Genomic DNA, 10,892 nt, shown 5'->3' with positions numbered 1-10,892 from the left:
GTTTTCCCTCCCAGAGCACTTTGCAGCCTCAGAGAGCCTCCAGCATGGACAGTGCCTGGCTGATGGATGGCCCTGAGGATGAGGATGGTGTTGTTCTCAGAGCTGAAGCAGGAGCATTTCCATCCCAGCTCAGGCAGAAAGATTGGTAGGAAGAACAGTTTTTTTTAATTTGGTCTTTGTGGGAAGAACTGATACTGTTCCTCCAAGATCTCTGGGTATTTCTAAGATACTGCAGGGCTTTAGGACATGAGTAAGCCTCTCCTGACTTTTTCTGGGGATGCATTGCAGCCTGTAAGATCCTGAGGTTTTCTGGTGTCCTGGTGAGTGCTCTGAGGCTGGGACTCCAGGGAGGCACAGGCCAAACCTCTGCCTGCCCAAGCTGGCTGGTACAGGTGGTCCCTTCCCATTCCCAGTTCCTGGGATATTATATCATCTGATGTGTTTATCCATCTGTTTGCAATCTCAGGGAGGTTGGTGTGGTTTTAATTAATGAGCAATTGTTTTTGTGGTTGTTGTGCAGAGCCCTGAGCGATTCAACAGGGGTGGGGGATGCTTATAAATAAAACAATTATTATTACCCAACTTCATTAACATGCAACGCTGCTGTTCCCTCCTTCTGTCCTGCCCCGTGCTGCTGTGTCTGGTCAGGTGGGTCTGGAAGGGAGAGTAGTTACAAGAGCCCAAATGCCCTGAGCAGTGGCAGTGTGGACTCTCTGATGAGTCTTTCCCTCACCCAGGCTAGAAACAATATCTCTCTCCTCCAACCATTTCCACAAAACTTCCAGAAGACAAATTCTTTTTGAAAGTTTTACTCCCCTGCCAAATTGAGCCGAAATCATCAGCGGGTTAGAAGCTATTTGCAACAGATTGATGTGTGTATATCCCCCTGTGCACAGTAGCTATAAAAATTCTGGGTTTTGGGGAAACGAGGCCCAGAAATGGGCATAGGTGCCTAAAATCGCATTTAGGCAGAATTTTGTACCCAAGTTGCAAAAATCCCTTGCAGAGGGGCTCTTGGGTGCTCCCAAGGTGCTGGATGCCTTTGTGCCCATCAGGTGCTGCAGCTGGTTCGTTCCCCATGACCTGCTTCACCTCAATAAGGGTTATTCCCAGGTCTGGTTTTTAACTGCCTGCCTTCTTACAGCTCCTCAGGGTCCCTGGAGCCTTGTGATCTGCTTTCTCCAGAAGATTTTATAATTGCTGCTTTGTTTTTCCCCAATAACCAGAGCAATGCAGTACAGCTCAGCGTGCTCAACCTTGCACCTGCTGTGGGGATGGAACCTGCACCCACCCCCCCTTGCTTTCCACTGTGATTTGGATTTAATCAGGAGAAGTTACACTGGACACGGGATGGGATGACTGTGGGAGTGTGTGCTGTGGAGCAGTACAGTGCCAGAGGCATTGCTGTCCTTGTCACCTCATGGCCACAGCCTCCTCCACCCTGGGATACACGAGACTGGCAGCTCTCCAGGGTCCAGGTGGCTGCTGGCCCTTGGGTTCTGCTTCTTAGGGGATGTATGTGGCCAGCACTGGCTCCTTCCAAGGACTGGAGGGAGCACGAAAAGAGCCCAGCAGCTTTCCTCAATCCGTGCTGATTTGCCTGGATCTTCATCCCTGAGCCAGGCCACACCAACCCACAGGGATCTGGGGAGAAGCAAACCTTGTGGTCTCACCACAGACAGATCCAGGCATGCTCCACAGCCCCAGCACAGTGCAGACTAGAAATTCCCCATCAGACAGCGCTGCTTAACCCTCTACATCCATGTCTCCTCACTGGGGAAGGGTGGAAGATGCCACCACATCCTGGTGTTAGTAGAAATGCAGGTCTGGCTGTGCCTTGGTCCCTATCCAGGTGTAAGGAGGTGTCTTCTGATCTCATAAATCCTGCAGCATCAGCTGGAGCTGGAGGAGCTCTGCAGAATCCTGAGATTTCAGAAAGCTGTGACAGCAAACTTTAGGATGTCAGCTGGAGGGGGGGGGCACCACAAATGTTCAGAAAACAGCTCCTTTTCTTGCCTCGAGATCCACTTCACACAGTGGGATATGCACCCTCTTCCAGCCCCTTTTTTACCAGGAGGGAATTCCAAAGCTGGGGTCTCCTGGAGCCCAGCAGGACATGGGTGACATCAGCTGTCCCCTGGCTCTGAACAGGCTTTGAGGAGCTGCTGGTGACCAGTGACCACTGGAGGTGGCTGAGTGCAGAAGGGGGACGTGGCTGGAGGGCCAGGCAGCCAAACCCTGCTCCGGGGCACGTGCCGGTCCAGGCAGAGCACTATGGATTATTTCCCTGTGTGCACTCCCTGTGCCAAATATAACTGAGTAGCAGGAGGTTGCTCTGTTTCTAATTGGGTGATGAAAGCCCTTTTAGGAGGCCAAGACCTAATGGTCAGAAGCAGGAGAGGCAGGAATGGAAATGGGACTGATTCCTGGTGCAGCAAGGACGGAGCAGCCAGCACCAGCTCTCCCCACTGTGTGGATCTCAGCTCTCCTCGTGGCACAGGGATCTTGGAACTGCACTTGGGGAGGATGGGGTTATCTCCTGGGAAGGCCTTGGTATTAAAAAGGGTGGATAATACATTTTGAGCATTGAGATGTCTTGGCTGCACATTGTATTATATTTATATTAGGCTTTCTATTAAAAAAAAAAAAAAAAGGAAAAAGAAGAGCTGATTGGAATGGCATTTTTTATCAAACAAAAATTCCCTGTCCCCTGGAAGGCTTTGGTATAGTTTCAATTCCAGCAGGGAAGTTCTTGGTTTCTGTAACAGATGCTTTGGTGACAGCCTCCCAGCACATCCTGCCTGAGGGGAGAAGGCAGCGTGGACCCTGCAGACCAAAGATGAGCAAGAGAAACCTCAGCCTGGCAGATGAGAAGGAGCAATCTGGAGGCCTGGAGCACATGGTGAGCACAGGGCTGAGCACAGATATTCCCTGCAGACTCAGTGGCTTTGAAGCTGTTCCCATGGCACCCCTCCCACCAGCCCCCCGTGCTGTTTGCAGCACCTCTGTGGGTGCCCCATCTTTGTGGGGTGGGATTGAAGGACTTCTGAAGGCAAGGGCTTCTCAAAGGGACAACATAATGCCCTTAGTCCCCCTGTTGTGGGGGTCTCAACAGCTCTGTGCTTCAGCAAAGCCTCTGCAGCACCCAAAGGTCTGCTAAATTACACACTTGGCCCATGAGCTGTGTTTGCAGAAGAGGGGAGAAGGGATCCATGTACATGGGAGATACAGGGCAGTGAAGTGATGGAATAATTCACTTAGTACTGGGACATTTATGAGTCACCTTCCTCTGCCCCTCCCCTCCGAGGTAGATGTCATGAGGGAGACTAACCCCGCAGTAATCTCCATATAACATATGTGATATGTTTACTTCTTTCTTTCCTCTGTCTTCCCCTGCTCTGCAATGTAAATAGTCATTTGTTCCTCTTCCAGCTGCTGGTACATGGTCTCACCAGTAGGAAATATATTATCATCCAATAAAACCAAACTCTTGGTGGCAATGATGATGATTTATTGATTTTGGCTCCATCGCTCTCCCAGATGGAAATAGAAGCTGGCAGTTAGCTCATGTCTTACAACCCAGCCTAGCCCATTCCCTTCAGCTTGCTGAATGCTGCACTTTGGAGACAGGATCTGCTCCTCCAAAGAAAGTTTCCAGGGTTGTGGCTGGATTTGTTTAAGACTTCAATCAATGTCGGTTAAATGTGAATGCATCATGGGGACCCCCACTTCCTAATGGCGAGCTGCCCCTGGGACAGAGACATCCAGGGCACCTCTCCAGCCCTGCAGGGCTGTGTCCACCCCAGTAAACACACGCACTGGGAAGCTCCCGAGCCAACCCAAATAAACACTGAGGAACAGCCTGCAAAGTCCTGACCCATGGAAACTTCCTGGGTCCAAGGGTCTCTGCAGCTGGAGAGGATGTCCTCGCTCACAGCTGCGGTGCCTGCTCCCTTCCCAGAGACTCCGTTCCCTTTCCCTGCCCACCCTGACCCCATATGAAGCCACGGGGCTCTGGGAAGTGGCCTGGGAGACCCAGTGTGCCTCCTTCCCAGGGTCTAGTGCTGGGCTGCTCCACTTGCTGGCCCGAGTTCAGTAGGCAGAGCCTTCCCTGGAGCAGGGTTTCCAGCCGAGCCCACACACTTGCGCTGTGAGAAGAGCTGAGACCTCTGTGGTTGGTTCGTGTTTCAGAAGCCACTTGTGTGTGGAAGCCTCTTGGCTGGGCACTACTGGCTTTACAAAAAAAAACTTTTTTCTTTTTTCTTTTTAATTTTTTTTTCCCCTCGCTGATCCTCTAACCAGGCCAAGAGGAGCACTGGGAGCCACCAACCTACTCAGGGCTGAGCAGATCCTGATGCCTTTTGTGCAGGGTGAGAATTAATGGAGGTAAAAACAGAACCACCTTGGCTTGCCTCATCAGCTGGTTTGGAGACCTGGACTGAGTCCCCTCAAAAAGGCTCTGGCTTGTAAAAGAAAAGCCATGTGCAGTCCCTGAAACTCAAACATTCTTCTGCTTCTCAGGTCCACAGCTTCCTTGGAACAACACCACCAGGCTTGGATAAAGGCATGGCAGAACAGCCACTTCTCCTCTGCTGTCTTCACCCTGGTGACCCCCAGAGCAGCCTTTCCTTGGTGTCCCACTTTTGGCTGCATCACCCACCGTGGCCATGAGCTGGTGGAGAGGAGTTTTCCTGGAGCAGCCCAGGAGCAGTAGCCTGTTTTCCGTGGCAGGAACCTGCCAGCACGGCCGTGCCTGGGGTTAGACTGGATTACAACTGCCCTCAAAACTCCCGCTTCGTCCTCTGACTGCTTCTGGTCAGAATCTTTCATCTGTTTTGGGAAAGTTTGGTTAACTTTCATGTGGTTTCCAAAAAAGAAAATCATCCACCAGAATTTCCTGTTATGCCATCAACCTCCAGCTCGGCCAAGAGGAGCAGTTTACTGTTGTTTACATAGCTGCAAAAATGTACTAGGACCTTCCCAGCCCAAGGTGCCTGCTTATTCTTAACGCCTGGCCTCCTGAGGCTCTGAGTGCCATTTGCAGCTGTGTTTTGCTCTGCAGGCTCTCATTTCTGGGGAGGGAATTTCTCCGAGGCAGGAAACCATGTCTTCACATGCCTCCACTGCACGCCTCGTGCCAAGGGGCCCTGGTTCTGACGGGGGATGCAGGATGCTCCTGCATTTGCAGATGTGTGCTGGAGCAGGGAAACTGCTCTGAAAGCTCCTGCTGCCAGTGTGAGTGCTGTTAAATTGTGGCATCCCCTGGCTGGGCATGGAGATGCAGCAGCCAGGGCGGGTGGGAAGGGGAACTGTGGGGCAGGAGGAGGCAGAGCAGCAGGAAAGCGTGGAGCTTTCCAAGAAATCTCGCTGCTATTTGGGGAATGATGCTGAGTCCTTGCCAGGCAGGAGCCAGGCTGGGACCCCATGTAAAAGACCTCTGGGATCTGTGGGAAGGTGAGCAAACAGCCTCTATCACAGGAGCTCTCTTGGAAGACATGTGGTCGTCCATATTTTTGTGTTAATTGGCCTCCTTTCCAGGTGCTGGGGTTTGGCATATGGAAAAGTGGTACTTGCACAGGAAAATAAACCTGTTTTTTGAAGTAGACCTGGAAGGATCTGGAGAGCATGGGGGAGGCTGTTAGCCCCATCTGCTCCCTGTACCTCTGCCATGGGGCACCTCTGGAGTCCTTCAAGCATCACAATGAAAAAACAACCTCTCAGCAAATGCTGCATTAATTTTGAGCATTATACAAACCATCTGTCCTTGGGGTCTGCTGTCTGGGGAGGCAGCTCTGGCAAAGCCTGGCTCTTGCTCATCAAACAAAAGGCCACTGTGGGAATGTATCTATGGGGAAAACCCCACCAGAGATAATGGGGGGATCAGAGGAGGAGAGGAACCATTTGAATTTGTACCTTCAGGGTGCTGTAGGCATAATTTAAGTCCTGAATGGCCAATAACTCCAATTCCCCAGCTGTCTAATGATATGCAGCCATGCATTTCATCAAGGGCCATGGAGATGCTTCAAGGGCTGGAGCCCCTCTGCTCAGGCAGGGAGAGCTGGGGGTGCTCACCTGGAGGACAGAAGGCTCCAGAGAGACCTTAAAGCCCCTTCCAGGGCATAAAGAGACTCCAGGAGAGCTGGAGAGGATCTTGGACAAGGGCCTGGAGTGACAGGAAAAGGGGGAATGGCTTCCCACTGCCAGAGGGCAGGGATAGATGGGATAGTGGGAAGGAATTCCTGGCTCTAAGGGTGGGGAGGCCCTGGCACAGGGTGCCCAGAGAAGCTGTGGCTGCCCCTGGATCCCTGGAAGTGTCCAAGGACAGGGACAGGGCTTGGAGCACCCTGGGATAGTGGAAGGTGTCCCTGCCCATGGCAGGGGGTTGGAACAAGAAGAGTTTTCAGGTCCCTTCCAACCCAAACCATTCCTTGGTCTGTGTCTCTGTTCCTATGATTTGTTTCAGCACTGAGACCTAAGGGATTCACTGCAGTGGGATTATGCTGCTGTTTGTTGGCAGAGCAAAAAAAAGCTTAATAGAAAGCAGCAAAACCTCCATCTAGAGGTGATATCTGAGTGATAGATTTCAAGGTCTCTGGTCTTTGAATACCTCTGAAAGACCTGCCATGAAGATAACTCCATTTCCCACTCAGTTGCTTTCACCTGCAGGGTTTTTACACCCCAGCAGAAAAAGCTGAATCACTGAGCTTCCCCCAGGGCACCGATCACAACCCATAAAGTGCATTGAGGTTTATGGAAGGAAAAGCCAAGTTACATTGGTCACACATCATAGCTGAAGTTTATAAAGGGTTAATAAAAATTTAACGGGCAGTTTTGCAAATGGTTACTCACTTTGGTGCCTGATGTGGTCCTTCACAGCCATCATTTGCTCATTAGGATCCATCTGTAACACAGAGCAGTCAGACCTGTGCTCTGCTCATGGACAGAAATAATTTGGGTTCGTTTTTCTGATGAGGAAGATATTTTAACAGAAACACAGTTCTTTGAAATACACGAATGAAAGGCTTGAAGTGGCCAGTTCTGTAAGGAACAAAGTAAACTTTTAAACATGTATTTTGTTTTTATCAGGGAAAAAAAAAATCAATTTTGCTTATTTCCTCTCTTTTTCCTTTTAAAACGTGGAAAATAAATCCTGCAACTCTTTTCATCATATACTCTTTTTTTTGCCAGATCAACTTTAAAAAGCAATTCATGAACAAATCCTTAACTAAGACCCTGTGCTTTTATGTTTATATAGCTATTGATTTACAGTATTTTTTAAAATTAAACCTTTGTTTTTTCCATTAATGGAAATTTATGTAAATAAAGAATGAAAAATAAGTCACTTTTGATCTATGTAAACTTGTAAGATTTTTGCCCAGCTCAGAAGCGATGAGGATTTCAAAACATGGTCTTAGGAAAATCTCTCTGCAAGGTAAAATAACTATGTGACCAGCATAGGAAATGTTATTTTTTCAGAATATTTATCAGTTTTAAAAACCATTCTCCTGTATGTTTTTCAGTGGATTATGGAAAATATTTCTCTTGCAGGAGCAGGGCAAGAAAAGTGGAGACTTGGGGTTGCCTTCTTAATGGAAACCAGCATCACATAATGCTTTCCAATAAAAAGAATGTTCTACCCGACTGGAGCTCCAGTCCTACAATAATCAGTCAGAACACAATTATCCATCCTGGAATTAGATCAGTAGAGCTCGTGAAAAAAAACACAAAACTTTTTATTATTTTTTTTTCTTTTTTTTTTTTCTTTTTTGTTTCCCTAAATGAAAAGTTATTTTCAAAATTTGTTTAAATGGAAATATGCTTGCCTGAACATCAAACACTGGAAAAGACCTCTCATTGCAGAATTGTAAAATCATGGAATGGTTTGGGTTGGAAGGGATCTTTAAAGCTCATCCAATCCCACCCCCTGCCATGGGCAGGGACACCTTCCCCTGTCCCAGTTGGCTCCAAGCCCTGTCCAACCTGGCCTTGGGCACTTCCAGGGATCCAGGGGCAGCCACAGCTGCTCTGGGCACCCTGTGCCAGGGCCTGTCCACCCTCACAGCCAGGAATTCCCAATTCCCAATCTCCCATCCATCCCTGCCCTCTGGCAGTGGGAGCCATTCCCTGGGTCCTGTCCCTTCATCCCTTGTCCCAAGTCCCTCTCCAGCTCTCCTGGAGCCCCTTCAGGCCCTGGAAGGGGCTTTAGGGTCTCTCTGGAGCCTTCTCTCCTCCAGGCTGAACACTCCCAGCTCTCCCAGCCAGACTCCAGGGCAGAGATGCTCCATCGCTCTGGTAATTTCTTGATAAAAATAATATTATTTTTTGCCCGCCTCCTCTAATTTAAATTTGTCAATACAAAAACATACCTATGCATTTTTTAAATTAACTTTCTCCATGGGAAAAAAATCCCTGTTTTCTGACTTGTTGACAATGAAGTTATACCCAACAGTGTGTGCCCTGGGAAGGTAAGTCCACAAATTTAAAAAACAAGCACCACCTATTTTTGTGTTGGTAGATGGACAGACCCTCATCTTCTGCACGAGGGTGTAGGACCTTAGTGGGAATGTGGTTGGGATGGCCTCAGGCTCCCTTTTCAGCTGCAAGGCTGCATTTTAGGCATAACATGTTCTGAACCTGGTTCATGCAGTCCAGGTGCTGTCTCCAACAGGAAGACAACACAAAGGGAGGGGTGCACATGGTGTTTCTCCCAAAAATCCCACTACCTCCAGCTCCTCCAGGCTAAGGAGGATTTCCTTAGCCTGATGTGACCCATTTTCCTAATAATCCCACCTGGAGTGCTCCTCCAAGTAATTGTCCCATCCCTCTGGGATCCCAGGTAAGCTTTTCACACCCATAAGCAAAGATTTTCAGCGGTCCCTTCCCCACCATGGGGGAAACGCCTCCTTTTGTTTATTTGGAGCTGCATGGAGCTGCTCTTCTCCCACATCCTGCACAGAAATCCAGCTTGGGAAAGGTTTCCCACAAATGAATCATCTGCAACACTCCCCAGAGCATTTCTTGATGCCCTCCACTCGTGTGAAGTAACCAATAAATTTCAACAGCGTTCAGCTTGTGAGGGCTGATAAGATCACAGTGAGAAAGGGGACAGTGCCAAAAATATCCAGCTTTTTAAAGGATGTGCCATTTAATGCTTTTAACATTTGGAGTCCCTGAGGCCAAGGGGATCATTAGATCATCTGCTGTGACCTGTATAGTGCAGGCTGCAGAGTTTTGCCTGCTTAGCCCTGTGCTGAACCCAGGAATAATTGGTGTTTAAGTGAATGGGTAACACTGGGGGTACTAAAAAGCACCAGCACATGGAACTGCAGCTTCAGTAGCAAGGAAAGATAATGAATCTGTCAACTGGAAGCCACTGTCCTGGGACTGGAGAAGGAAAAACTAATGCCTAAACTCACACAAGTGAGGTAAGGAGGGCAGGATGCTCATGGCCACATCATGTCCATCATTTTTCTGGAGGGTCTGAGAGCAGAGTTTGCTACAAGGGGGCAGTGGGAGCATGGGAGATGCAGAAAATCCCACGTGGTTTTGTTAAGGACAGATTGTGTTGCTCTGACTCAATGTGTAACCACAGATATTCATTAAGATAGCTGACTCCTTTGGCAAGGGGAACTCATGTTCCAAATCTGGCCCCAAGCAATTTAATATTGAGTTTGAATAAAAAAGAAGTGGGGATTACACTAGAAACACCTTGTACCTTCAGCAGAGCAACAAGGCAAAGAAAAATATTCTTTTTTTTTTTTTTTTTTTTGGAGAGTGACCTGACATATTAAGAACCTGTTAAAGGAGTGAGAAATACAAGCACCACAACTTTGGGTGCTACTGTCAAACCTGAGCCATACCAAAGAGGCAGCCAAAGTAATCTGGTGGAGTGGAAGACACTTGGCCACACAAATGCAAGGTCAAGTGCAAGCCAGAGCCATTCCCTGGATTGGACAGCAGTGGTTTGGAAGTGCAGAAGATGGGACAGAAGGCTACACTCCTCCTTTGTGGGCTGAACAAGGACCACCAGCACAAAAATAGCTGATATGTTGGTCACAGACATGTTTAGGCTGAAAATCAGGAGGAATTAGATCCTGAGAGACGTGGGAGTCTGGCCACCTCACCAAACTCAGGGCAGGAAGAGCCCAGAGCTTCTCGTGTCACGCCGGTAGGCACAATCCTGGGAGTGGAAATGAAAGCTTGTGGTATGATGTGCTGGGTGTCTGACTGTCTGGAATTTCCAAGTGGGATTAGAAGAACAGCTGATGCTCGTGTTTGTCATAGAGCATTTACAGCACATTAAATTAATCACAGCCTTTGGAACTTCCTGGCTCTTGCAGGGGATGAGCATTATTTCCTCACCATAGCTCCTTTCCTGCTCCTTGTGCAATCTCACTCCTGGATTTGTTTTCTTGCCTTTCCCTAAAGCCTAGAGACTGGTCCCAGGCAGAGCTGGTGACCACAACACCAAGATGCTCCTCAGATGGGCCTTGACCACTGCCTCTGTTATAAAAGCATTGGTAGATCTGTGCTCAAGTACAAATTTTCTTCCCACTTAATTAGTCAATTATGGTTGGGAGTCCTACTTCTCCCACAGGATGCATCAAGGGCCACTTCCATTTTCCCCTGGCATAATTTATTCTCCTGCATGGACCAAGCTTGATCTCTCCTGTTCTCTTTCTGTGCCACACTGCAGTTTTTGAGGTTTTCTAAACTCCTGTCTGGAGAGCTCAGCTGTGAGGTTTTTGCCCTTCCCTGGGCTGGAAGAAGTAACATCACAAAACTGAGTGAGTGAATAGAAATTGTTCACCTGTCCACAGGTCAGAATGACTTTTGCACTTTATTTGGGTGAATTTTTGCTGCACTTGCTGCATTACACAGAGGAGTTTATT

Source organism: Vidua chalybeata, chromosome 6 (genome assembly GCF_026979565.1).
Source record: "Vidua chalybeata isolate OUT-0048 chromosome 6, bVidCha1 merged haplotype, whole genome shotgun sequence".
Lineage (NCBI taxonomy): Eukaryota > Metazoa > Chordata > Aves > Passeriformes > Viduidae > Vidua > Vidua chalybeata.
The sequence above is the reverse complement of the archived record's forward strand: the minus strand, read 5'-3'. Positions refer to the sequence as shown.